The sequence below is a fragment of the Schistocerca americana genome, chromosome 8, assembly GCF_021461395.2.
Source record: "Schistocerca americana isolate TAMUIC-IGC-003095 chromosome 8, iqSchAmer2.1, whole genome shotgun sequence".
Lineage (NCBI taxonomy): Eukaryota > Metazoa > Arthropoda > Insecta > Orthoptera > Acrididae > Schistocerca > Schistocerca americana.
In genome coordinates, this window is record NC_060126.1 from 496,194,099 (window position 1) to 496,200,917 (window position 6,819).

The 6,819-nt window shown below is 42.4% G+C and overlaps 1 non-coding gene across 1 annotated transcript; it reads right to left on the reverse strand.

Annotated features, from left to right (window-relative positions):
- Positions 1-6,454: 6,454 nt before the first annotated feature.
- On the reverse strand, positions 6,455-6,594 carry LOC124546257. The gene has a single exon (XR_006967668.1). It is a non-coding gene; the product is annotated as a U4 spliceosomal RNA (small nuclear RNA).
- Between the last annotated feature and the right edge of the window lie 225 nt (positions 6,595-6,819).

Here is a 6,819-nt window from a genome sequence, read left to right on the forward strand (position 1 = left end):
GCCATTTGTGGCACGCGGTCCTCGACGACAGGGTTCGTTTCACAGTTCCAGAAGGCTGACTCTTTCGGCCGTGTACTTAAAAGAGGGCGAAATGCTCGTTAACTCACACAGGTTTTAAGTCACTGAAACAGATGCGATGCTAATTTTACTGCATGTATACGATGTTCTTGTGTAATCTCCTTAATTTATCTGTTAGGTGCGGTAGGTATCTTCTAGCACTTAACGGTGAAACATCCCTTTAGAAAAATTATGAATGACAGTGATGGTAAACCTCTTACGTTATTTGAGTTTCAAACAGCTGAGCAAAACTGAACGTACTCAGACATTTCTCTACTTATTCTGATCAACAGTAAACTGACAACAATTTTTTTAGCGCAACGCAATCTGACTTTCAATAATCCCTATAAAAGAATGGCCCTGACTGACAATAATCTATACCTTTCATGAATCACCTCCCAAAAATCTTCGTTACTCAAACTGACTTACAACGGTAGCCGAAGGAGATCTTAGAAATTGGAAGGAAATGTCATTAAAAGCTAAAATACTATGCGAACACTTATTTATACGACATGGCTAGTGCTCACTAAAACTAAAGGTCTTGGAAAGTCACCGTGCCATTTCAGTATAAAATTTAGCAGAGACCATCACTGCAGTTTATAGGTTGTCAAGTATCTCTACCAAGAATACTGAAAAGGGTCTCACAACACCGTGGTTCGGAAAGATATTTACGAATTGGTCAACTTATTCTCTCACTGAGTGGATGCTACACAAATCTAATTGGAGTTCCATAAGGAATATATGTAATACTAGACTTGGCCAAAGTGCACGTGCAGATTCACTGCTCTTGAACTCAGCCACTATGACAGAAGGTATGATGTGTACTGTATCAGCCGGCCGGAGTGGCCGTGCGGTTCTAGGCGCTACAGTCTGGAACCGCGCGACCGCAACGGTCGCCGGTTCGAATCCTGCCCCAGGCATGGATGTGTGTGATGTCCTTAGGTTAGTTTGGTTTAAGTAGTTCTAAGTTCTAGGGGACTGATGACCTCAGAAGTTAAGTCCCATAGTGCTCAGAGCCTTTTGAACCATTTTTTACTGTATCCGAGCAAGAACGCCTTTTAGTGAGGCCCACAACTGTGGCGACTCTACTTGTGTTCTGATCTCTCCCCATACGTAGGTGGTGGGCGTTGGGCGGGGATAGCCCATCGGTGGAACCTGATATAGGCGACAACAGTTGTGGAACCTAGGTTCATTCTTTTAGTATTGCACTCGAATTGCCAGAAGTACGAATTGAAAAATTTGGTTTCTTAACTACGGGAAGTGTGGTTGTCCGTCAACTAGCGGAAATGGGAGAGAAGAAACCGACGTCTTGCAGAGTGTTAATCTCTTTATTAACTACGTCGCGAATCGTATCGATAGGCCGCGACTAAAACTGGGTTGTGCTCCTAGTTGACTACTATGTGCGTTACCAAACCCTTAGCACAATCCAGTGAGGAAGCAAAGAGTTCTTCAGGCTCCTCTCGTAACCTGTGTCTTTTAATGATACAATGACACTAAACTGCTCGTCTATCTGAAGACCAAACAAAGAAAATGAGTGCGATCCAAGTATATTGATACCTGAATGTGAAATAACTAGCAAAAATAGAAGACGTCGTACTATATCTTTATACTTAATTGACAATGACGGCTGGTCTTTAACGAAATATTTTGACGCCTTTAGTGGCTGCTGAGTTGTAGCGTCGTGTAACGATCCTGCCTTGGAGGCGGTTAAGTGGGAAATGTGTCTCAGAGCTGGAGAGTGACACATGGTGACGCGAGACTGGACGAGCACGTAGTTTATGTATCAGCCGATAGAGGACAGTACTGGATAGGGGACTCTGACTTAGTTTCGATTGTGCCCACTAGAGTGCACTAAAGTAATAGAATGTTTTTCATAAACTGTTCTAGTATTTTCATAAAGTGCTATTATGTCTTTTTGTGTATGTAAAATCTTATAAATGTGTTTTAGCAGTATGAATGATGCGTAAGTGTGGTTTAAGGTTAATATGAAGATAATTGTTTAACGAGTTATGTAGTGGGATTTAGTGTGGGAACATTTCGAAGAAGTATGGATGTGGACAAAGGGGATTTTTGTTGGATAGATTTGTAAAGTAAGTTTATGGTAAAGGCAAAGTTAGTGCAGGTATAAGTAACAATAGGAAATAACTTTATGCATAAACAGAACTTCAGCATATTAGATAATTACGTCGGTAAAAAGTGCAGCCGTTAGGTTTACTATTTTGCGATTAGTTATTGATGAAAAGTGCTGACTGATGCGTGAAAATGTTGTCTTGCTATTGGCTGTTGAGTAAACTGGCCAATGGTAAAGCAATATTCTTCGCATGCCTTTGTCTGCTGGTAGAGAAGACTTAGAGTATACTAGAGAGGAGTTGGAGGCTAGCCATGAAACAGTTCGGACGTGTGTAGTAGTAGTTCTGATGGAAATGATGTTGCCGGATCAAGCAGTTTTTCATACATCAAAAGTGTTGTAAAGTGACGGTATGATTATTCCGATGGGTGTGTATAAATTCCTAAATTTTTAATTGAATTTTGTGACGAGAAAAGACATAAATTCCGCGTGGAGTATTGAGCAGTCGGTGGCTAAAAACTGTGACTGAATTAAGTACCGACAGACTTAATATTCGGCGAGCATTCTCAATCAAAAACAATCCGTATTTTTGTAGCTATTACGTTTTCGGGAAATGCAACACCATAAACTTGCTAAAGTGAGTGAAATGGATTGTGACTGACTGTGTTAAGACTAGCACGGGCTTGGCAATGACACGTGTTCACCTAAGTTTCAGAATACATTCATTAAGGACAAAATTTCCAACCCCTCATTTCGTGTGAGAACTTTCTCCCGAAACGTAGATTAGTGACTTTAATTGCGGCCTGGTTCACGTCGAAGTACAGTAGCTTCCCTACTGATGATATGCTGAGACAATGTTCACAGGTAGGTGCAGGTTCGTCGTAAAGGGACGGAAGGAACCGCATCGCCGCACTGCGACGAATCCAGGCGGTGACATTTCTTCAAGTGGAAATGGAAATGCTTGGTAAGTTCTTTGGGACCAAACTGCTGAGGTCAAATGTCCATAGGCTTACACACTACTTAATATAACTTAAACTAACTTACGCTAAGGACAACACACATACCCATGCCCCAGGTATGACTCGAACCTCCGACGGGGTGAGCCGCGCGAACCGTGGCAAGGCGCCTTAAACCGCACGGCTACCCCGCGCATGTTTCTTCAAGTTCATTAGACGCACAGCAGCACAGAATCGACCTGAAACTCCACCTCGTTATTGTTGATGACAAAAGTGATCATCAACATGGCCGCAGTTTTGTGGGTAGTCGTGGGCACTCCAAATAGTACTAATGTGGGCATCGGACCGCTGCCGAGACGTTTGACGGCCCACATGGGCTCTGACTACATGCCCTTTTCTCTCTGGTAGGTAGGAGATACTGCGTCACGATGCGAGCACTGATCTCTAGCGTGCCAGCGTTGACAGTCAGGACACAATTGGTCGGTCTCTAAGTTGTTGGGTATGGTCGACACCTAGGAGGTGAATGGGTGGCTTGTGTCTGTTGCCGCACCAGTTGGACGAGATAGACGTCGTACTCTAGGCTCATTTTCCTGAGCGTCTACCGATGGCGAGGACACTGTTTCTAGGGTTGTGAAGAAAGGAATCCCTATACGACCACTTTCTTCTCCGCCTGCCTGTCTAAGTGCTAATCACGCTTTTTCTACGCAACAAGTGGACGTATTAAGTTGAAATTTATTTTGTACACTAACAAGGTAAGGCCACGACGTTGGGATCACGGATTTACTTCAAACGTTTGTACACCTTTTGCAGGCTATTAAAATAACATAGTGTACAAGCAGTAAGGTGCTCCACTCTGGCAATTCCAAGAAAATCGCAGGAGAAACTTTGTACCTCTGTAATGTAACCGATGTACGTGAGCGAGGGCGCCCCGTGTAAGAAGTCGTTTTGGTCGTGGACGGGGTGACGTTTCAAATCCCACAGACACTTATTTTTGAATCTATATTTGTTTCCTTTCTGGTCACATTACTTAATTTATATTACATTTGAGCTGTAATGTAATGGAAAAAAACCATTTGCATTTCCGTGAAACTGTAGCGTATGTCATATGTTACATGACTATTTACTACTTGTAATTAATACTTTGCCGTCCGCACGTCTCGTACAAATTGATTCGCTTGGCGCCGACACCGATAATGCGGATTATATGGTTTGTCGCCTGCCGTTCTTGACATTATCGGCAGATTATAAATTGGTAAGTTTTACTCATCTCATCGTTAGTTCTCATAAGTTCACAACCTTGTTCCCCTACTTTCATGAAATTGTAGAGGTGATGCCACTTCCCATTAGAAGCTGTCAATAGTTCCATTACTGTCTTTGCTGAAGGTTGCCCAGCGCCAGAATATATATTGAATGAGGAAATGTATCCTGTACTCGAATCACACAGCATCCGTAACTTTCAATGGATTGTATACTTTAAAATTTAACCGTCCACGCCACGGTATCATTGCCTCAGCAATTAAGACGTTTTGACTTAGATTAAAATTTTCTTGAAACTTTTTGAAAAAATAATCAATTACGAATTGCACTTTCAAAAGCCGGTCGGCATTATCCGGTTCATTGTTGCCAGAAAAATGTAAAAATGATAATATTTGTCTGAATCCAATTGCGGGACATCGTTTTGCGAAATATCGGCGTGTCTATCAACAGATTCGTTGACCAATAATCATCGATCCTTGCTTCTTTTTACAATTCCCAAACCATTTTCTAAGTTCAGGTCCCATCACGCCGACAAATTTGGCATTTTTTAAATCCAGTCTCCTGCTATTACAATTTTGACTGTAGTACTTGTTGGTTTCGTTGCTATTATATTCAAATAGAATGTTCCCAATATATATTTCTACGATATTCTCGATGCTCTATCTATCTGTGGGAAAAATGTTTGGATCCGGAGATCCTTCAGATTTATTACTGATCCTCGGTAAACCAACCACTGTGCACTGTATTCTTCGTCTGATTCATCCGAATCTCTTGGCAACCGTAGCGTTCACCAAATTCTTGTTGGACGTATTTCACTATCTTACGACGATTCTGCTTCACTTCCATTTTTTTGATATCCAATGTCTTCTTCCCAACCGGCCGAGACGTCCGGAACGTCAGACGGGACGTCCGCGTATTCATCGTAAATAATCGTCATGTCTCTTTCGTCTGCCATGATGAAAGGGCACAAGTTTTTGCAAAAATAAAAAACTTGTTCTCGTGTGTAACTTATTGTTACCTAAACGAAACACCAACAGAATGCTAAAGGCACTAAAGTGCTGTCGCCGGCCACTGCGCTATACCATGCACACGACACCACTGTGGTGTCGCCGGCCGTTGACCGCTAATTCGCGTATGACACCACTGTGGCGTCGCCGCGCGGCATTTTGTTAAAATTTCAAGGACGAATGACAGGCCTTGGAAAGTCAGTCCAAGTCAAAGTTCGATAAATAATGATCCGACTGACGTTACTCAGTATTACTATTAAAGTAAGTCATTATGTGCCAGACCACAAAAGTAATGTACAAATACTTCTCGGATGTGCTCTCGACATCAAATGTTGCAGGATAGTGTTAAAATTTCAAGGACGAATGACAGGCCTTGGAAGGTCAGTCCTAGTCAAAGTTCGATAAATAATGATCCGACTGACGTTATTCACTATTACTATTAAAGTAAGTCACAATGTGCCAGACCACAACAGTAATGTACAAATATTTCTCGGATGTGCTCTCGACATCAAATGTTGCAGGACGATATTTGTCATAAAGACATGGAAAACATAAATTGAAACTTCATGCAAATACTGTACCCAATTACAAGTTCAAATGGTTCAAATGGCTCTGAGCACTATGGGACTTAACATCTGTGGTCATCAGTCCCCTAGAACTTAGAACTACTTAAACCAAACTAACCTAAGGATATCACACACATCCATGCCCGAGGCAGGATTCGAACCTGCGATCGTAGCGGTCACGCGGTTCCAGACTGAAGCGTCTAGAACCGCACAGCCACAACGGCCGGCCAATTACAAGTGCTTTTATTATACTACCTCTTAAATATCACATAAATTAAATAATATGACCAGTGATGCAAAAAGACAGATCAATATTTATGTTCGAGCGGAAGTCGAACCGTCACCACACACATGTTCATCTTACTAAGCTCGAACGCTAACCACTTTTTCTTTTTTTTAAAGTCTCATTTTGTTGGTTTTTGGTCGTTGCAATTGTTCGGGGCGGACGTCCCATGACACCCGTTCAATTTCATCGTTGATCCGTTCACTAAGGACAGCTAACCTTCTGACCGAACACGCTGAGCTACGTGCTGGATGTGACCAGTCCCATAGCAGCTAACAAGAATTGCAACGGGGATGGTATTTCCCATCTCTCTGCCGGAGTATTGCTAAACGTTTTCAACTATCAGTAATCGCACCTCAGTTATACCTCACTGGTTACGATATTGCCACTGTGCAGAGGTGCCACTTGGCCACCACGAACTGTAACGTCCTGCCTCTACGCACAGGTACACAGCCACATAATAGACGCGTAAAATTTCTCTTGCGATTTTCTCGGAACTGCCAGGATAGTGTGCCTTACTACTTACTCGTTATATTGCTTTAATGACCTACTGAAGTTGTACAATGCTTGAAGTAAATCTGTGATCCCAACGGCCTGTGCCTCCCCTTGAAAGATTAAGGTCCCT